Source organism: Myotis myotis, unplaced genomic scaffold (genome assembly GCF_014108235.1).
Source record: "Myotis myotis isolate mMyoMyo1 unplaced genomic scaffold, mMyoMyo1.p scaffold_m19_p_13, whole genome shotgun sequence".
In the NCBI taxonomy this organism is placed as follows: Eukaryota; Metazoa; Chordata; class Mammalia; order Chiroptera; family Vespertilionidae; genus Myotis; species Myotis myotis.
Window position 1 is genome coordinate 19,839,517 of NW_023416317.1, and position 13,161 is coordinate 19,852,677.

The 13,161-nt window shown below is 39.1% G+C and overlaps 1 protein-coding gene across 2 annotated transcripts in view; it reads left to right on the plus strand.

Annotated features, from left to right (window-relative positions):
• Positions 1-13,161, plus strand: part of GRM7 (glutamate metabotropic receptor 7) — a 756,022-nt gene that overhangs the window by 14,863 nt on the left and 727,998 nt on the right. The window lies entirely within an intron of this gene.

Consider the following 13,161-nt stretch of genomic DNA (forward strand, 5'->3'; position numbering starts at 1 on the left):
TGAATTTATTGAAAAACTTTAAAAATAAATGTTTAGCTGATTATTTTTATAGGATTATTATAGCAGTTCTGGACCTTCAGGTAACTTTTTTTAGATTAAGTACTTCATATTACCTTGTTTTAACATTTAATAATAAACCTGAGTTTTCTCTATCAAACTTATGAGGCTTCACTGGCATTTAACTTAGGCTATTGCCCTAGCCAGTTTGGCTCAGTGGATAGAGCGTCAGCCTGTGGACTGAAGGGTCCCAGGTTCCACTCTGATTAAGGGACATGCAGGGTGAGGGGTGGGGATTTGTGGGCTCAATCCCCAGTAAGGGGGCATGCAGAAGGAAGCCAATCAATGATTCTATCTCATCACTGATGTTTCTCTCTCCCTCTCCCTTCCTCTCTGAAATCAATAAAAACTATATTAAAAAACAAAAAAACTTAGGCTGTTGATTATGTGTTGGTGACTTTTCTGTTTACAATGATGTCATTTGAAACAGGGGTGAGCTGGTTGGAAAGGTGCACTTTAGAGCCATAAATTGGTTTTCTAGTGGACTGGCATAAAGGACTGAGTTTTTTCACATTTCTGCAGAAGTAATAAATTGTTTTATTTGTGTAATCCATTCATTCAGGAGGTATAAAATTACTTTCAAAGTGTTTATACTAATTTGTTCATATTCTTTTCTTTGGTCTTAATTGGAAAGAGAATAGGTTGAATGGAAGAAAGTCATTATGGCCACTGAGACCACAGGGGTAGGAGAGACAATTTCCTGAGTTTTGTTTTCATCTCTTCCCTGTTAATATTAATTAGCTAATGTCTTGAGTGCTTACTTACAAGGTGAAGGTACTTTGCTGACCATTACAAATGGGTTGTGTCATTTAATCCCTTGATAGTCAGATGGTAAAAATATGTGCTATTATAATTGTTGTTATTTTTGCCTGTAATGCACACACGGATCAGAGCCTCAGAAGTGATTGCTCACTCATTAACATTTGGTAGAAGTGGCCCTGGCCATGTGGCTCGGTTGGTTGAACATCGTCCTGTGCACGAGGAGGTTGCCAGTTTCATTCCTGATCAGGGCACATGCCCGGGTTGTGGGTTCAATCCCTGGTAGGGGACATGCAGGAGGCAGCTGATCCATGTTGTGCTCTCACACAAATGTTTTTCTCTCTCCCCGTCTCCCTTCTCCTCTGTCTAAGAATCAATAGACTATTCTTTTAAAAATAATTTAAAAATAAAAAATATAAGTAAACTATTAAGGCTGTGTTAAGTTTAAAAGAGGCAATACTTAAAAAAAAATATTGTAGAAGGGGAGCTTGGACTCAGACCTCTCTGACTCCCAAATCAGTGATTTTCCTCACTAGATTAAAGTTGTGTACCTCTGTGAGAGTGGACTAGATAGTTTCTATAATTTCCTAAGCTGTAACTTTTTATAATTGTATTTCTGGTTTCAAGCTTGCAGGGGTAAGGAGAAATAGGGAAGAATTCCAACCTATTGAATGGTATTTTTCTCAGATAAGTACCATGTCTGCTTTATGACACCAATTCTTTCATTCATTCATTCATTCATTCAGCATACATTGAATGTCTACTATGTGCAGGGAACATCATGGTAGAGTGAGTGCCCTTTCCATAGTGGTCCGAGAAGCCTGGCCTGGCTTGCCTGCTATGTATGGGGGAGAGCTTTGGTGCTGAGAGACTCGCTTGTCCCATATTAAGCAAGGCATCCTCACATTAGTTCACAGGTATCTTGATGCCATGGTACAGCAGCACACGTGGATCTTACTGTTTTTGCCTGGAATTAATGCTAGAAAGGCTTTTGGTTTTGACAGGGAAAGTGGGTGCAGTCATGGGCTTGCTGGTACTATGTATGTGTGACATCATGTATCATCAGCCTGTAGGGAGGGACCTGCCATCCCAGACTACTTCTGCTTTTTAAAAACTAAACAAGTACCTTCTTACTCCTCCGATGGGCCAGCTCTTGAGGAAGACTCTAGAGCAGCGGTTCTCAACCTGTGGGTCGCGACCCCTTTGGGAGTCGAACGACCCTTTCACAGGGGTCGCCTAAATACATCCTGCATATCAGATATTTACATTACGATGCATAACAGTAGCAAAATTACAGTGATGAAGTAGCAATGAAAATAATTGTATGGTTGGGGGTCACCACAACATGAGGAACTGTATTAAAGGGGCGGGACATTAGGAAGGTTGAGAACCACTGCTCTGGAGCCTAGCATACCCCACTAGGTACATCACTAGCTAAACAAATGCTTTCTCAACCAGTGCTCATTCAGTGACCAGTGAGGTAGACTGACGTTCCACTGCTAAGAGTAGAAAATGTTCCTTTACGCTTCATGGGGGAAATAGGCCATTGGATATGATTTCTTTAGTTTAAAATGTTAGCTATAAATATTTAAATATTTCCCTCAATTTAAAATTGTTCATACAAAATTGTTTATATATGTAAAGAGTTTTAAACTTAGAGTTTATATATATACATAAATAAAATTTGACTTCTGCTAACAGTAACAAATGAAATTATTAGCAGACACACATACACACACACCCACACAAGGAAATAGTCAATCATATTTAATTCAATAACATGCTTTTTTGTAGATGTGTGGTTATGGATTTTATATCTGCTGATGTATTTGCTGAAGCAAATATTTCTTTCACTTTACACAAACTTGAATTCATTTAATACCCCATACAGCATGTTTCAAACGTCGCAGTACAGTTTTAATCTTTAATAGCATCAGAAATATGGAATTACAAACATACCAATGAATCATTTGAAAGTTTAATTATTTAAATTTCATTTCTACCTTTTGTGAAGTTTTGAAAAATAAACATTTAATTGTATTTATCTGTTTCCATCTGTGTGATTGAAGATCGCAAACACTGACTGAAACACAAAAAAGTGGAAATTAGAAAGGAGAGGCATTATTCAAAATGATCACAACTAAGAAAATGGCAAGGAAATGCAAAGAATGAAGCATTCAAAGGGTGCTTTTTGTGAGTGTGTAGTGTTTCTTCTCTGAAGGAGTTAATCTTGAAGCTCTGCTAAGACCTTTGAGACACTTGTTTAATGAGCAACTACTTTGTATCAGACGGCACTGAACACTAGACATTCAATAATAATAACAGTAATAGTAATAACATAAATAATATAAGCAACAACACATCTTCACAGAAATTCCTTGCAAGACAGTAAAGTGCACTGGGAAGACAGACAGTGAATCACACATTAAAAGTGGCAGGGATCATCCTGGCCAGTTTGGCTCAGTGGATTGAGTGTCAGCCTGTGGGCTGAAGGGTCCCAGGTTTGATTCCGGTCAAGGGCATGCACTGAGGTTGCAGGCTCCCCCCATGTGCAAGAGCAACCAGTGGATGTGTTTCTCTCACATCGATGTTTCTCTCTGTCTTTCCCTCTTTCTTCCACTCTCTCTAAAAATCAATGGAAAAATATACTCAGGTGCGGATTTAACAACAACAACAAAAAGGTGTCAGGGATTCTCAAGCCTTAGTGTGCTGAAGGGTCCTGGCAGGCACACTAACCGGGCAGATTCCTGGACCCCTTCTCCAGCGGGATGGGTTTAAGGTCCTGGGAACTTTATTTTGGTGAACATCTCCAGGAGAGCCTGAGACAGATGGATGTTCTCGGTTGTCCTTTAGTGTGCATCAGATTGACATGAGAGTCCTGTTAAAGCACACAGTCCGAGCTCCTCCCTCAGAGTCTCTGGGTCAGTAGTTTACATTTCTCACTGTTCTCCACCTGTTGCTGACATTGCTGGCCCGGGGGCCATCCTTGGAGAACCACTTGTTTGTGGAAAGCACCTGAAAGTCTGCCGCCTGGGATTGTGCATGTCATGAATGAGACAGGCACAGGGAACCACAGGACGGCAAGATGGCAATACCCTAAATTATCTATAATAATAAAAGCATAATATGCAAATCAACCGAACTGACGACCTTCCGGACGAAGCCGGGGCTGCAGCCACAGGATCGAGGCAGCTGCTGCGGCTGTGAAGGCCTACTCCTGCATGAATTTCGTGCATCAGGCCTCTAGTATTGGTAATAATAGTAACTAGAATGGATTGACCCAGAGAAATGACCAGAATTTTAGCTCCTTTAATCCTTTTCATAAGGTATGCAGGTGCCACTAAGTGTTCCCATTTTGCGTGGGAAGCTAGAGAAAGTATTAGTTTGGCCAAGTCCTAAATTTCTGTGTCCCAGATTAGGCATTCAAATCTAGGAAGTCTTCTCTCCACGCTGTTAACCATTCTGCTTATAGAGAGGATGGGAGGTTGTCAACCAAGGCTTCTGATGGGACTGGCCCCCGAGTGTAGATAGAAGGATGAGTGGACATAAATACTTACTCCCTATTTTTGGAGGGGGTGAATGTCTGGGCTTCCAGAGGAACCTGCCCTCCCCACACATCTACCCTTAGCCTGTCTGATTATCTGGAGTCTAGAACAGGAGTATGACTATGGGGTGCTGGAAAGGGTTCTAGAAACGCGAAGTCAGAATTCCATATCTGTTAGTAATGAGTTTGGCCGAACAAACAGAAAATGAATAAGAGACTTTCCTGTAGGTAGCTGGTCCCTCTAATATTAATTCAGCTGCTGAAGAATGTCAACAACAGACATTCTTCCAGCTTCCACATCTCTGGCATGTCTCTGTGATCCCCTTCCTTGCAAGACAACAGATGAGTCTCCAACAGTGTTCCAACCATTCAGGCACAGGGGGAAGGAGGCGGGGAGGAAGGGAGGAAGTCTGCCAAAATCATGAGCCGAGGCACAGAGATCTCATCAGCTAGGGATGTAAACTAGCCACTTCAGCCTTAAGGATAACAGTACCTCCTAACTCAGGGTTCTAATAGCAAGGAATGAGGAGAGGGTGGTTATTGACTAGGCCACTAACATGTCTGCCCAGATCTCCTTCCCACTATCCCAAACAAATACCTCCAAACTCTATTTTATTACATGTATTTTACTTTGAAGAATGGTAAGGATATGTTACTTATCTGTAAATAGCCTCTTAGAAAGGGTACAATTATATAATTATACTACCCCCTAGAGAGCTTCTTTCTTCTAAAAACTCTTTGAAAACTGTCCAAGGTTAAGGACATTTTGATCTTAATTTAGTAACTTGCTGTTGATTATGCTGGAATGACGTCCTCTCTCTGCAGATGTTCTGTCAGGCTTTCGAAAATTCTGGAAGAAGTGGACAGAGAAGTTTTATCGTACATGTATAAGCAATGCGAATTTGTCTGAAATAAAATCCACTTAGGGACCAAAAGTCATTTCATGTTTTTGCTATTTTTCCCCTCTCTCTACATTTTTATAATTTTTTTCTTTCCAAAAACTCCTTTGAACAAATCTGTTAGATATCCCCCATCCATTTCCCCTGCCTGAATTCATTCCTGAACATTCTTCAGCATGCTGCCTCTTGCTCCTCTTTGTTACAAGCATTTCTCTGGTCCTCACCCCTTTCTTATCTCATATTTGGACTCATATTTCAAACTAAAGCAACTGTCTGCTCTGACTTTTCCATCATCTGAAGAACCCGATTTTGTGGGGGAAATGTAGCCTTTACTGATTAACTTCAAAGGTATGCACTATGTGGAAAGTTTCTGAGAATTCAAAAAATAAGATAAAAAAATAAATACTGGGAAAAAAAAGAACTAATCACATTCAAATATTTCATTTTACAGGTAAGGCAACTGAGGTCTACAGAAAAAGATTCATTAGTTAAACACAAACAGATAAACCTTCCATCTCCATAGTGTGACACATTGGAAGTTCATTTCTAACTCACCCAGTAGTTCAGTGTGCACTTGGGTGGTTTGGTGGCCAGTTCTCTGCTCATGTGACTCAGGAACCCACCTTCCTTCATCATGTGGCTTCTACATTTGCCTCAAAAAGTAAAGGAGAAAAGGCTGCAAGCTCAAGTATCAACTTATTATCCTTCAAATATAAACTCCTCCTCCTATTTCTGGTCACATTCCCTGGGGAAAAAACAAAACAAAACAATAATGAGGTCACTGGTAGGTAGCGCAAGTGGAGATGGAGAATGTTGTCCCTGGCTTGATTCAAGCGATGCCTCTACAATCTGGAGGAGCTAACCAAAGGCTTTAGTCAACGGTTGGTCATTTCTGCCACAATGTGAGATTAGCCTAAGGCTATGGGTGTGTGTGTGTGTGTGTGTGTGTGTGTGTGTGTGTGTGTGTGTAAGAGAGAGAGAGAGAGAGAGAGAGAGAGAGAGAGAGAGAGAGAGAGAGAGAGAGAGAGACTGTGCAAATGCACACACATATAGGAACACTTTAGTATATGTACCAAATATATAGTCTGTATGCGTTAGGCTGACATTTGGGAGCTTCTATCTTGTAAAAAGAGTATAGATCAGATTTCCTCTTGTTGACCTTTTCTAGTTTAAGATCACAAATATCTACTTCTCTTCATCCTGCTATCTCACCCCAACCTCAGTAGCAGATCAAAACTGTGAAAGAAATTATTCAAAAATCTCCAATACTGAAATCTTAACAATATTACTCTGTGGAACTTTCACCAATCTGAAATGATGAATTTGTAGGACGCAAATGGAGATTGATACAAAAAAAGCTGATTTTGTTTTTACACACAGGCTTTGAGTCATGATGCAAAATAAATGGAAAATTAGAGAAATCTAAGCCTTCTCATTGAAAATTAAAATAGTTTTAATTGTAAAAGTTATACAAACTCATTGCAGAAACTTCAAAAATTGAGAGGATGTGAAGAAAAAAAAGGAAAAAATAATCTCAAAATCCCATTTCTGATAAATGATCTCTGTAACATTTTTGAGAATTTCTTTTAAGTCTTTTTTTTTATTCATGAGGGAAAGAAAACACACAATGCAAACATAAAATACCTTTAATTAGATCAAACTATAAAATGATTCTGTGAGACATTTTTACTTGGCAGGAAATTATGAGCATGATTCCATATCACCTAATAAAAATCTGTGTCATCATTTTAATGGTCGACCAGCATCTCATTATTTATTGAGCCAATCTTAGGTCACCCCTATTTTGCTTCTCTAAACAAGGAGAGAAACATCCTTGTTCATATGTTTTTAAGCATCTGTTCTTTTTTTTCTTTCTTAGAATGGATTTCCAGATCACAAACTGGCTGCTTGTCAGTTTTGGTACATACTGACATATCGTCTTCCAGAAAGCTTACCCTGCCTTACTTTTCTACTAGAAATTTAGCATCCTGTGTCGTTCCTGAATCTCAATAATACCATTATCAATTTGCTTAAATCTTTGTCATTCTGATGAGTAAAATACACCACAAATTATTTTAATAGTATTTCTTTGATTAATAATAGTGAGATTAAACATATTTTCATATATTTATTAGCTGTTTATAGTTCTTCTTTTCGGACTTTATGACCTTTACCCATTTTTCTCATAAATTTATAACAACTTTGTGTGTGTGTGTGTGTGTGTGTGTGTGTGTGTGTTTATTGCTTAAAGTATTACAAAGGGTATTACATATGTCTCCTTTACAACTTTTTTATATTGATGTGTTTATTTTGTTATTATAAATACAGTTTTCTGTTAATTTACTAATTTTTATTTAATGCTGTAAGATTTGTTCAGTGTTATTAAATCTATTAAAAATGCTTTAGTGAACACAGACACAGGGAAAATTATTAGTCACTCTCTTATGTTTTATAATCAATTTATTTTCTTTTGGGCAATATGGGAACGTAAATGCTTATTTCATGTGGCTGGGAAGAGTCAATCCCCTCTAGAAGGGCTTATAGTCTCCGTGATGCAGTACTTGAGATATTACAGGGAGACGGATGTATAATAGAAACGTCTATAAATCATACTCCATTGGTGCTAGCCTGATTTATGAAAATAACATTTGAGGTTGTATGCTTGCCATCAGATAAGAAAAAATAATTTTCTGGAATGAAATGCTAATATTGGCAAAAACAGCCTCTGATAGGCTCATGGCAAGAAGGGAAGGGTTGTTAGAGTGAGAGCTAGCCTCTGTCCCCTCCAAAACAGCTAGGACTGTAAACTCTTGGGGTTTCTTGACCCAACCAGCCTAGCTAGTAGGGGTTGTTAGTAGGGTGAGTAGATTAAAAAGTTCAAGAGTTCATCCTTGAATCTGGAAATGAGCAGCATACTGTGTCAAGCAGTTGTGATCAATTGGTGGTGTGCAGACTTCGAGTATCTTCCCCCCCCCCCCCCCCCCCCCCCCGCATAGACCTTAAAGTCAGTGTGAGGCAAAATGACAACACAAATTATATTGATGGCAGTATCAATGAGGTGACATTTAGTCCTTTAAATGACCCGACTTGGTTTTGCAGTGTGCCACCCATTGGGAAAACGGCAAGGCCATTTGACAGATCCATCTGGTACAATGAATGAATCTGACACTCACATTTTGAAAAACTGAAATTATATCCATTTGTCAAGAACAGTGGCTGTTTGTTCGGCTTTATTCCCCCAGGTAGAACATTGTAGGCAGTAAGATGTTACCCCATTTCACCCCTGGAGCTGTCCAAAAATTGAAACTGCCTCATCAGGTAGTTATCTCCTTGTCACCAAGAGTTTTGTATGATCAGCAAATTAAAGAGACTATTTATAATTTTGTAAGTATTGTATTCACTAGGACATCCAAGTTATTCTAAATAATCTAACAATAGATTAGAATAGTTTTGAATATTTTTATTTGATTAGTCATAATCTTATAGTTAGGACATTTATCTCAATTTCTACCAGAACACATGCCCTTTTACATGTGTCAAACCACTATCCTGTACACTTGAAACTAATATAATATTGAATGTCAACTATAATTGAAAATAAATTTAATTTTTTTAAAAAAATATGTTTTTACTGATTTCAGAGAGAGGAAGGGAGTGGGGGGGAGAGTCAGAAACATCAATGATTAAAGAGAGTCATCGGCTGCCCCGACCAGGAATCAAACTGTGACTTCCTGGTTCATGGGTCCACGTTCAATCCCCAAGCCACATGGGCGAGGCTAAAATAAATTTAAATTAAAAATTTTTCAAAGTAAAAGTTTTAAATAAAAAAAGAAAGTGAATATAACCTGTGACTGAGTGATCTCACCTTTTGATAAAATACCTAAGAAAAATTCTTGCTTATGTATAGCAAGAAACACACAGATAATCAATGTTATTTTTCAGTGAGAAACCTATATTACCTAAAAATTACCAATAAAGGCCTAAATACAACAAAAGCAAAAAACAAAACACACACACAAAAACATGTCCTTTTTGTCTCACAGCCTAGCTCTGTGGTCTTAGGCAAGTCACTAACCTGTTTGGACACAATTTTCTTTTATATAAAACTAGAGGCCCTGTGCACGAAATTCATGTATGGGTAGGGTCCCTAGGCCTGGCTGGCGATCACGACTGATCTGTGGGGCGACCCGCAGGGAGATCGGGGATGTGGGGGGGGGAGGGGGGGGAGGAGGGGAGACCACTGGCACCCACCCTGGCTGGCCTGGGACCTGCAGGCTGGGGGCAGCTCCTGCATTGAGCGTCTTCCCCCTGGTGGTCAGTGCGCATCATAGCGACCAGTCGTTCCACTGGTTGTTCTGCTGTTGGGTGGATTTGCATATTAGGCTTTTATTATATAGGATAGAAACAATATTATATGCTTTGAAGGACTGCAGAAAGATGACTGGTAATGTTTCTAAAGTGCCTAGTAGATAGCCTGGCCCATAACAGTTACTTGGTTAATTGTACATATTGTCAATTTTATTTACAAACATTGGTGTGTGGTTTTTTTGTGTTGTTTTTTTTTATATCAGGAACTCTAAACTTTATTCTGAGAGTGAAGAACTTTGACAACTCAGAAGGCTGTTTGGACTCCTCCAGTGATATATATAGATCATTTATATTAATGGAATAAATGATGTTTTTGGTGACTCAAGGGTGATGAGAAACTAGGTGAAGGTTCAGTATACGGAAATATAAATGGATTTTCATGCCCAGTGCAAATGTAAGGAAGGCATTATTCCCATTTTTTTTTCAGAGGAAATTGAAGCTTAGCAAGAACAAGTCACTTGCTTAAGACATGAACTCAGGTCTGAATCACTCCACGTAGATGCTCTTAACTACTTAATGTCTGTAATTCCACATCTGACTTTGTTATTATTGTTTTTAACTTCTAGGCATCTGATCTGAAATTCCTTTCTTTATTTGGAAAATTTTCCACTTAGTGAGTCTTGGTGAGAAACAGAACCTTCTTCCCAATATTCAAGCTGGAAATACCAGACACACTGTTTACTCTTTTTTCCATCCCCCCCTCCCCCCCCAGCTGGAAGACAGGTGACCAAGACGTGGCCAATCACATCCTCGTCCTAGCTTTAGAGTTAGAAATCAATGATGTGAAGAAGCAGGTTCAGCAGTGCCTGGGTCGGCCTCCTATGTTCCGTTCCTCCGGGGTCAGCAGCAGGACATGTGGCATCACTTGGATGTGATTCTATAATTTCAATAGGATGGCCTTGACTTCCAATAGTGTAGTCTGCTTCTAGTTACTGAGACCTAACCCATAACCTTTCAAAGAATTTCTGCTGGAATCAGCCATCCCTGGTCTTCCTGTTATACAAGGGTGACCTACTTATCCAGGCAGATGGAACATATTCCTGTCAGGACCAGAGGGCAGGAGAGTTCCCTGAACATCTGAACCTGGGGGAAAAGACCTAAGAAGGAAGAATTTACGCCAGTTCTATCGTGTTTTCATTTTATCTGCAGCAGCCTGTTTCACAGACCACCTGCTAAGCACCATATCCTTTCACCTATCACAGACCCAGGCTGCCGCCCAAGGCCCATCAAGCTGTTCTGTGGACAGTCCAGGAGGTGAAAGACTTCACTCAATGTCTTTGTCACTTGACATTGTATTGTTCCTCTCTTTGGAAGGCAGATTCCTCTGTGAGTGACAAGAATATGTTTAACCAAGACATAAATGGACAGGGGTTGCCTGGCAGGTGTGGCTCAGTGGTTGAGTGTCGACCCATGAACCAGGAGGTCACTGTTTAGTTCCCCATGTGCCCAGGGTTTCAGGCTGGATTCCCAGTAGGGGCGTGGAGGAAGCAGCTGATGGATGATTCTCTCTCATCATGGATGTTTCTATCTCTTTCTCTCCCTCTCCCTTCCTCTCTCTGAAATCAATAAAAACATTTTAAAAAGGACATAAATGGACAGAAGTGAAAGGTGCCAAAATTGACTGCAGAAACAAGTATTATCTGTTATTTGATGGTGTTAGGACCCCACATACAAATGTGAGTCATTGAAAGGAAAGACATATGGCCCAGAGAATGTTGAACTTCCATGTGCTAATATGTCCTTGATCTAGCATAATGGTGATGTAACACTTATCGACATTGCCTGGGTGAAAGGCACATCATCCTAATGACTTTTTATCCCCACTCCAACCCTGTGAAGTAGGAGATATTATTATTTCATTATCTTCAAGATTCAAAAAAAATTAGTTTACCTAAGATCATAATTGGGTGGTAGAGCAAACTCTGCTTGACTCCTCAACCTGTGAGCTTAGCAATTACATTGTTTGATGCAGATCCATTTAAATGTTGCCAAAGCAATGAAACATGGACCTACTTCTGGCTGATTCTAACTCAGAAACTGGAGCTAAGTGCAAAGCACTTGAACTAAGATGTCTTTATAAACAATGGATAATATAGGGAGATTGTTTTAAGTACATGTGCATACTGCATTAGCTTTTGAGTAACTCACTAACACAAATCTTAATCCAGTCTCTAATATCATTCATCTCTTGTATAATATTTGACTTTTGAGGCAATTATCTTTTTTCTTTCCCACAAGCACAAACTGAACATTCAAAACATTCTCACCACCACCTTGAGAATATATTCCCTATTTATTCAGGGGCTAAGTAAGAGGGACGTAGGACAGAGACATAAGTAAATCTCATTCACACAGCATTAAAATTAATTTTCTATTTTTATTAAAATATAGTTAACATACAGTATTATGTTAGTTTCAGACATTCAACATAGCTATTCAACATTTATCTTTCTAATGAAGTGATCACCACAATAAGTCTAGTGCCCATCTGAACCATGCATAGTTATTACAATAATATTGACTATATTCCCTGCACTGTACATTACATATCTGTGACTAATTGATTTTTTAAAAATAATAGTTTATTGAATTTTTAGAGAGAGAGGAAGGAAGAGGGAGAGAGAGAGAAACATAGATGTGAAAGTACAGTGTCTATCAGCTGCCTCCTGTATGTCCCCCACTGGGGATCCAGCCAGCAACCCTGGGATGTGCCCTTGACCAGGAATCAAACCAGCAACCTCCTGGTGCACAGGACAATGCCCAACCAACTGAGCAACACCAGCCTCATTGATTTTCTAAGTGGAAATTTATACCTTTTATTCACCTTCACCTTTTTTCCCTTTTCCCATCCCCTTTTACATGTAGTTTATTATTTATATTCTACTAGAGGCCTGATGCTTGCCTTGGCCCTCGCAGCCCGGGCTTCGTCCAGAAGGTTGTTGGCTGTCTGGTCTAATTAGCATATTATGCTTTCATTATTACATATTTTGATAACACGAATAATTATAGACTGATGACAAATTCAGCAGACTCTACACTTCCCTTCCCAAATCATGGAAATAGGATGGAAAATAAGGCAGTGAGTGGAAAACCTACATATATTTTTTTTATTGGTGGTATGAGATGCTAACCTTTATATTACTCCCTTAGCATTCCCTTTAAATTGTTTATTGTACCTTCAGTGAACGTGAGCGGCTTCCATTAGGATAAATAGCAGCCTTGAGGGCAAACCTAAGGAGAGAAAAATGGAAATTTTAGGTTTTGGGAAAATCAACCACATTTTTTTCCAGTAAAAACAAAACAATTCTCTTCGTAAAGTTCAGCACCTTAAGTTTCATGGTGAAAATCTTTCCACTTATAACCATTTCCTACAAAATCCCAGAAAATTGCATCAGTAGAGTGGTACCAAGCACACCTATTTTATTTATCTCTGCCATATTTATTTCCTGCTATATTGACATTAAAATCCATAGTGGGGTTACATAGTAAGCAGTGTAAGAAATTTTTATGAAATTTGATTTAGATCTCCAAAGT